Here is a 6,640-nt window from a genome sequence, read left to right as displayed (position 1 = left end):
CAGTCACTAAACAAATAAACAAGTAAATAATAATAATAAACCTAGCACATATATACACTACCAAATGTAAAATAGATAGCTAGTGGGAAGCAGCTGCATAGCACAGGGAGATCAGCTGGGTGCTTTGTGTCCACCTAGAGGGGTAGGATAGGGAGGGTGGGAGGGAGACGCAAGAGGGAGGGGATATGGGTATATATGTATACGTATAGCTGATTCACTTTGTGATACAGCAGAAACTAACACACCATTGTAAAGCAGTTATACTCCAATAAAGATGTTAAAAACAAAAAACAAACAAAAAATAATAATAATAAACCTAGCGATGGGGTGAGACCAGTATCCAGAGTTATTATTATATGTTATTGAAAATGCCCAGTTTATAGCAAACAACTTTAGGGATATGGAAGAACAGGAAAAGCCTTGGGGAAATGTAGGACACCACTAAGTGCACTAATATTTGCATAATTGGAGTTCCAGAGGGAGAAGAGAGAAAGAAAGGAGAAAAAAAAGCTATTCAAAAACTAATGGCTGAAAGCTTCCCAGATTTAATGAAAAATAATAACATACAAGTCCAGTAGGCTCAATGAACTTCAAGGAGGATAACACAAAGAGACCTCAAAACATACACATCATAGTAAGACTGATGAAACTCAATGATAAGGAGAAAATATTTAAAGTAACAAGAGAAAAATGATTCTTCACTAACAAGGGAACTCCAATATGATCAACAGCTGACTTCTCAGCAGATATGATGGAAATCAGAAGGCAGTGGGATAACATATTGAAAGTGTTCAAATAGGGAAAACAAAAACAAAACAACAACGTGTCAAACAAGAATTCTATACTCATCAATATTATCTTTCAAAGATGAAGGCCAAATAAAGATTTCCTCAGATATAAAAATTTTTAAAAATGAGAGAATTTGCTCCCAGCAGACTTACCTTACAAGAAAAACTAAAGAGATTTCTTCAGTCTAAAAGCAAGTGACCGCAGAAGAGAATTTCAATCTACATGAACAAACAACAAAGAACACTGGTAAAGGTAATTATGTAATTATAAAAGACACTATAAATACATATTTTCTCCTTTCTTCTCTTAGCTTATTTAAAAATAATTGTATACAATTATATGTACATAATGTGTTGTACTGTTGGGTCTAAACATATACAAATGTAACATATGTGTAATACATTTGTCAATAATGGCACAAAGTAGATGGGTAGGAGCAAAGCTGTGATGGGCTAAGGAAATAATGACAGATGGCAAAGTAATAGTTATAATAATGTGCTGTTTGGTTTTTAACAGTAATAGATGTAATATTTACAAAAATAATACCACAAAAGGGGAAAAGGGCAATAGAGCTATATAGGAGTAACATTTCTATAAATAACTGAAATTAAACTAGTATAAATCTGAAACTGATTCTTATAAATTAAGATGTATTTTGTAAACCCTAGAACAATGACTAAAACTATATATTCAAAAATATAGTGAAATATATGAAAAGATTCCCTACATTATTAGTCATCAGTGAAATATAAAACAAAACCAAAAATAACCACATGAGATATGGCTTCATGCATAATAGGCTGTCTGGATTCAAAACGTGAGATAAAAACAAGTGCTGTGGGAGATCAGCTGGGTGCTTTGTGACCACCTAGAGGGGTGGGATAGGGAGGGAGGGAGATGCAAGAGGGAGGGGATATGGGGATATATGTATATGTATAGCTGATTCACTCTGTTATTCAGCAGAAACTAATATAACAATATAAAGCAATTATACTCCAATAAAGATGTTTTAAAAAAAAAAAGTGTTGCTGAGGACATGGAGAAATCAAAAACTTCATACACTGCTGGTGGGAGTGTACAGTGGTGCAGCAGGCTTTGCAAAACAATCTGGCAGTTCCTCAAATGATAGAGTTTCCATTTAACCCAAAAATTCTACTCCTAGGTATGAAGTGAAAACATAATACCCACACAAAAGCTTGTTGATGCATGTTTATAGCAGCATTATTCATAAAAGCCAAAAGGTAGAAACACCCTAAATGCCTATCAACAGACAGACAAATGGAGATATTAATTGACCATAGAAAGAATTTATGTAATAATATACTACAACATGAATGAACTTCAATAATAATATGCTAAGTGAAAGAAGCTAGTCACAAAAGACCATATACTATATGATTCAATTCATGTTGAAGTCCAGGATAGGGAAATCTATCCATACAGATACCAAGTAGATTAGTGGTCGCTTAGGGCTGGGGCTGCTGTTGGTGATGGTGAAGGGACAGAAGCGCAGTAGTGAGAGGTTATGGGATTTCTCTTTGAGATGATGAAAATGTTCTAATATTGACTGCAGTGATGGATTTCCATATTTGTGAATAAATTAAAAAACACTGAATTTTACATTTCAAATCTTTTCATTGCTCAAAGAGATCCTGTGGACAAAAAGTTCGAGAACTGCTGACCTAAACTATTGTGAACCTTGTAAAACTTGGCTTCAAGCATTTAGGCCGGCCATTGTTAGAAGCACAAAACAATGACAATTAATAGACGTTATTTTCCAAGGTGGAGTTTCAGTCTTCTCCTTTTTAAATTTTTCAGTAAATACTGATCAGCCGTCAAGAGAATTGAAAGTCACTTTTTGGCACCAGGTCTGCCCTCAACATACTTTTCTGATTTGAAGAAAAGACTTGTCTTCTCTGAATCTCAGTTTCCTCTTAAAAAATAAAAGAGCTGAATTCAGAGACCTCTCATACCCCTTCTAGTTGGCAAGTGCTCAAGAAATTATTGCTTTTAATTGACATACACTTTGACAATTAATATCTCTAGATTTTCCCTCAACCTCTTGTAACACACACAGATCTAATGATACTAACTTCTTTGTCCTATGATTTACTCTTTAATTATACTTCACTGATCCCAACTTTAATTCACATAATGAAGACAGAATTTCTAGCTCTATATCTAACAAATTAGTTCAGAATATATTTAAGTACAAAGGTCATGGTAATCACAACTAAAATCTAATTTCTGTCACTGAAGAAGGAAATATTCATATACATTCAGAAAATAGTGGCTCATTCAGTGCTTTAGCAGTGGGTGTCATATTAGGTCCTTGACAATCCAGTGTAGGAACTTGCCTTCTATGCATGTAAAATTAAACGCCGTATAATTAAAAGAAAGCAGAACATGGCATAAATATAGGACTAATGTTGGAAAGGTTATGATAGAAGTGTTTTCCACTTACTTGATGCTCATTTATATGTGCTCATGATTTGAAATCTGTTCATGAAAACATACCATTTATTCACAGCAACAACTTTTTAAAGTAGGCATAAAAAATGCTCCATTATCCATTACCTATAATGGAGATTATCGAGATTAAAGAAGTAACTTATGATGGCATGGACAATAGCTGAATTGGAAATACCCTAAATTTCCTGAAACCAAGTTTTATACACTACAGCCATTTTTGCTGCTAAAATCTAAAATTTAATATATAGTATACATCTGAAATTATAGCTAGTAGAGACTCTTCCATCAAGAAGCTTAGATGCTAGATTAATAGACATAAGATAATGTTGGCTCACTGAAGGAACTGGTTTAAATCTATAAGCATCATTTAGCAAACTGGCTTAGTTTATATTTATTCTCATATTAATTACCAAACTTTCAAAGTTTTAGCTAGAGTCATTTTATTTTGGTTACTGTTGTAAATAAAAGATAATAAGTCTGGGTGAATTATACCCACATTGATGTTTCAAGATAGTTTCTAGATTTAACATTTTTTGGTAACATGGCAATACTAATCATGCAAATGTAGTGTAGCACAGTTAATTAAGTGACACTAGAGTTGTCAAAAACATTTGGGAAAACACTGAATTTCAGTGTAGAAGCTAATATGTATTAACATTTTAAAGACTTCAATATATCCTCATTTTAATAAATTATTTATTTACTTCATGGTTACAAGACCTAGCATGATCTGGTCCCTGCTCGCTTGCCACTCTCCCCCTTGCTAAAGTAGTAAGCTTGTTACACATGGGACTCTTGCTGCCTCACTTCTGGCCACAACACCAGAGGCCAAGTATATCCACATCTTGAAGTGAGAAGATGCAAGACCATCCACGTGGGACCTGTTCAGAGTCTGGTTTTTGTCAGCCTAATCTCAGCATCAGCAATCATAGAGGAAAACTGAAGTTTTTATCGGAAAGGATTACTGGAGTGTTGAAAGGTCCACCACACTCCCCAGTGAGGGAAAGGAGTTAGGTGCTTTGATTCCTCACTTTCACTTTATAAGCCAACCTGTAACTTCATGCCCTGAGCTTCATACCAGTCTTTGGATTTGGAAGATCCTAGTTTACAAACTGTTTTTATATGCGCAACAAACTCCTACCAAATGCTATTTATTGATTTGGTGATTTTGATTTTGCTATTTCTGGATTTTTGACAGTGGAAAAAACACATATCAAAAAGAGATGTAGAAATCTTTCCTTCCTATTTAGTAGTGACTAAGATATGAACTGTCCTAAACACTCAATTTCTGTAATGAATAACTCTTACCTCCATGATATTTCTTGCCCTAGAACTGTGAATATGCTCAATATGCCCTATGATGTTACCTCTTTTGGAGAGGTGAGAAATGGTCCCTTTAACTTGATTGGTAAAGCTGAATTTTAGGACTTTATCCCTGGCTTCATAAACCCTTCAGGAAATCTGATAGGAACTTTGATATAACAGTACAGCCTGACTCCAGTAAATCCAGTCCTCAAAGGGAAGAGTATGATAAAACTCTAAAAAGAGATACTGCCTTTTCCAGGCCTATTTGGCTTTTAGATCAAAGATAAAACTCAAACAGACTTTTAGTGTAAAAACTGTTTCCATAATCCTGTCCACTAGCTTGATTTTAAAACATACTAATTGGTTTGTCATACAGCAAACCAAAATAGCACATCACCTTATTAAACTGGTGGTAATCAGCTGGGTGACATTCTATTTCGTTTTCTAAATTATGCCTGGCAATGCTAGCTCAGATTTTTATATAATTATGCAAGCTGACATCTAATTCTGCAACAGGAAATCCGAAAAATTGGCTAAACTTTATGTTTTGTAATTTATCACCAGTATGAGTTGAGGCGAATTTATATCCCATCTGAGTGTTAGTTTTCTTTTGTGTACACTGTGAAAATATGACTATCCTAAAACAGGGTTTCTCATCCTTGGCACTACTGGCACTTTAGGCCAGATAATTCTTGACTGTGGGGAGCTGACTTGTGCATTGTAACATGATTAGCAGCATCCCTAGCCTCTACCCACCAAATGCCAGTAGCATTTCCCATAGTTACGACAATGAAAAATGTCTCCAGACATTGCCACATGTCTTCAGGGGGGCAAAATTGCCCATGGTTGAGAATCACTATTCTAAAGGGTTGTTAGGAGTGCTTGTACAATGTGTCTCCTTACCAATGAGAGTCTATTATGTATTTGGCCCTGAGACAGCACTGGTGAGCATACACAGACAGACCTCCACCATGATGGGACTTACAGCCCAGGGAATCAAAGTTGATAATTAAAACATACCTATCCCACCCATATCTGGCATATAGTACATAGTCTATAAGAATTTGCTAAAGCTTTTAGGTTTTCTGTTAGGAAAGAAATACACCTAGCATTTATAACGCTAGTGATTCACTGGAAAGAAAAAGAATGAATTATATTTAACATACTATTTTGATACCTAACGTTATATAAAGCCCAGTATCAAATATAAAACGAGGATGCATAGAATAAGTGAAGAAAATCCTCTTCCCATCTTCAGGTAGTGTATCATCTCCTAGGGTACTAGACTAAATATACAAGTATTTATAATTCAAGGTAGAATGTGGTAAGTGCCACACGCAATCTTTAATCAAAGTGCCAAGAGAGTTCAAAGGTAGAAGAACTGACATCTAGTCAGGGCAAACAGAAAATGAAAACTACAATTTCAGAGAGCTTTTACGGAACTGTGTTTCACAGAGTTGCAAAATGATCATGCTCCCTTTTTGTTGTTTGGTTTAAGGCCTTTCACGTTAAACAAATTGCAGGGTAAGTGCCTTTGAATCTTTTACCGTTTCTAATCTAAAATAATGAACTAAAGGCTATTTCAAAACATGAAATAGGCTAACTTGAAATAGTTCATGTGATTTAAATGTGTTCTATTTTTCTGATACTGGAGGACAATTTACAAAATGAAGTAGCTATAGGTCATATTTCTAGAAGAGACAGATTTTTTTCCCTTTTACCTAGCATCTTTTTATGGAACCACCTCTACCCCCCTATAAACCCATGTGGTTTAGATGGAGCTAATTTTACTCTTGGGTTCAACTGTTAGACATATAATCCCAACCTGGCCCATTGGACTATTCCACCCTCCTGAACTTGGTATTCGAGCTTAGAAGAACATTTAAGCCCCAAGAGAGATCTAATTGGAGTGGAGCCCATGAAATTTGCTAGAAGTCTGGGGGGACACTGGTCTCTTTTCCTTAGAGTTGGAATATGTCTAAAGAGTTTTTCTGGGAATAAAAAGCCAACAGTGGAAAGCACAGGCAAGAACCAGAGAAAAAAGCCTCTTGATGATACACGATGATACAGATCA

The sequence above is a fragment of the Balaenoptera ricei genome, chromosome 11 (genome assembly GCF_028023285.1).
Source record: "Balaenoptera ricei isolate mBalRic1 chromosome 11, mBalRic1.hap2, whole genome shotgun sequence".
NCBI classification, from domain to species: Eukaryota; Metazoa; Chordata; class Mammalia; order Artiodactyla; family Balaenopteridae; genus Balaenoptera; species Balaenoptera ricei.
Note: the sequence above shows the minus strand (reverse complement) of the source record.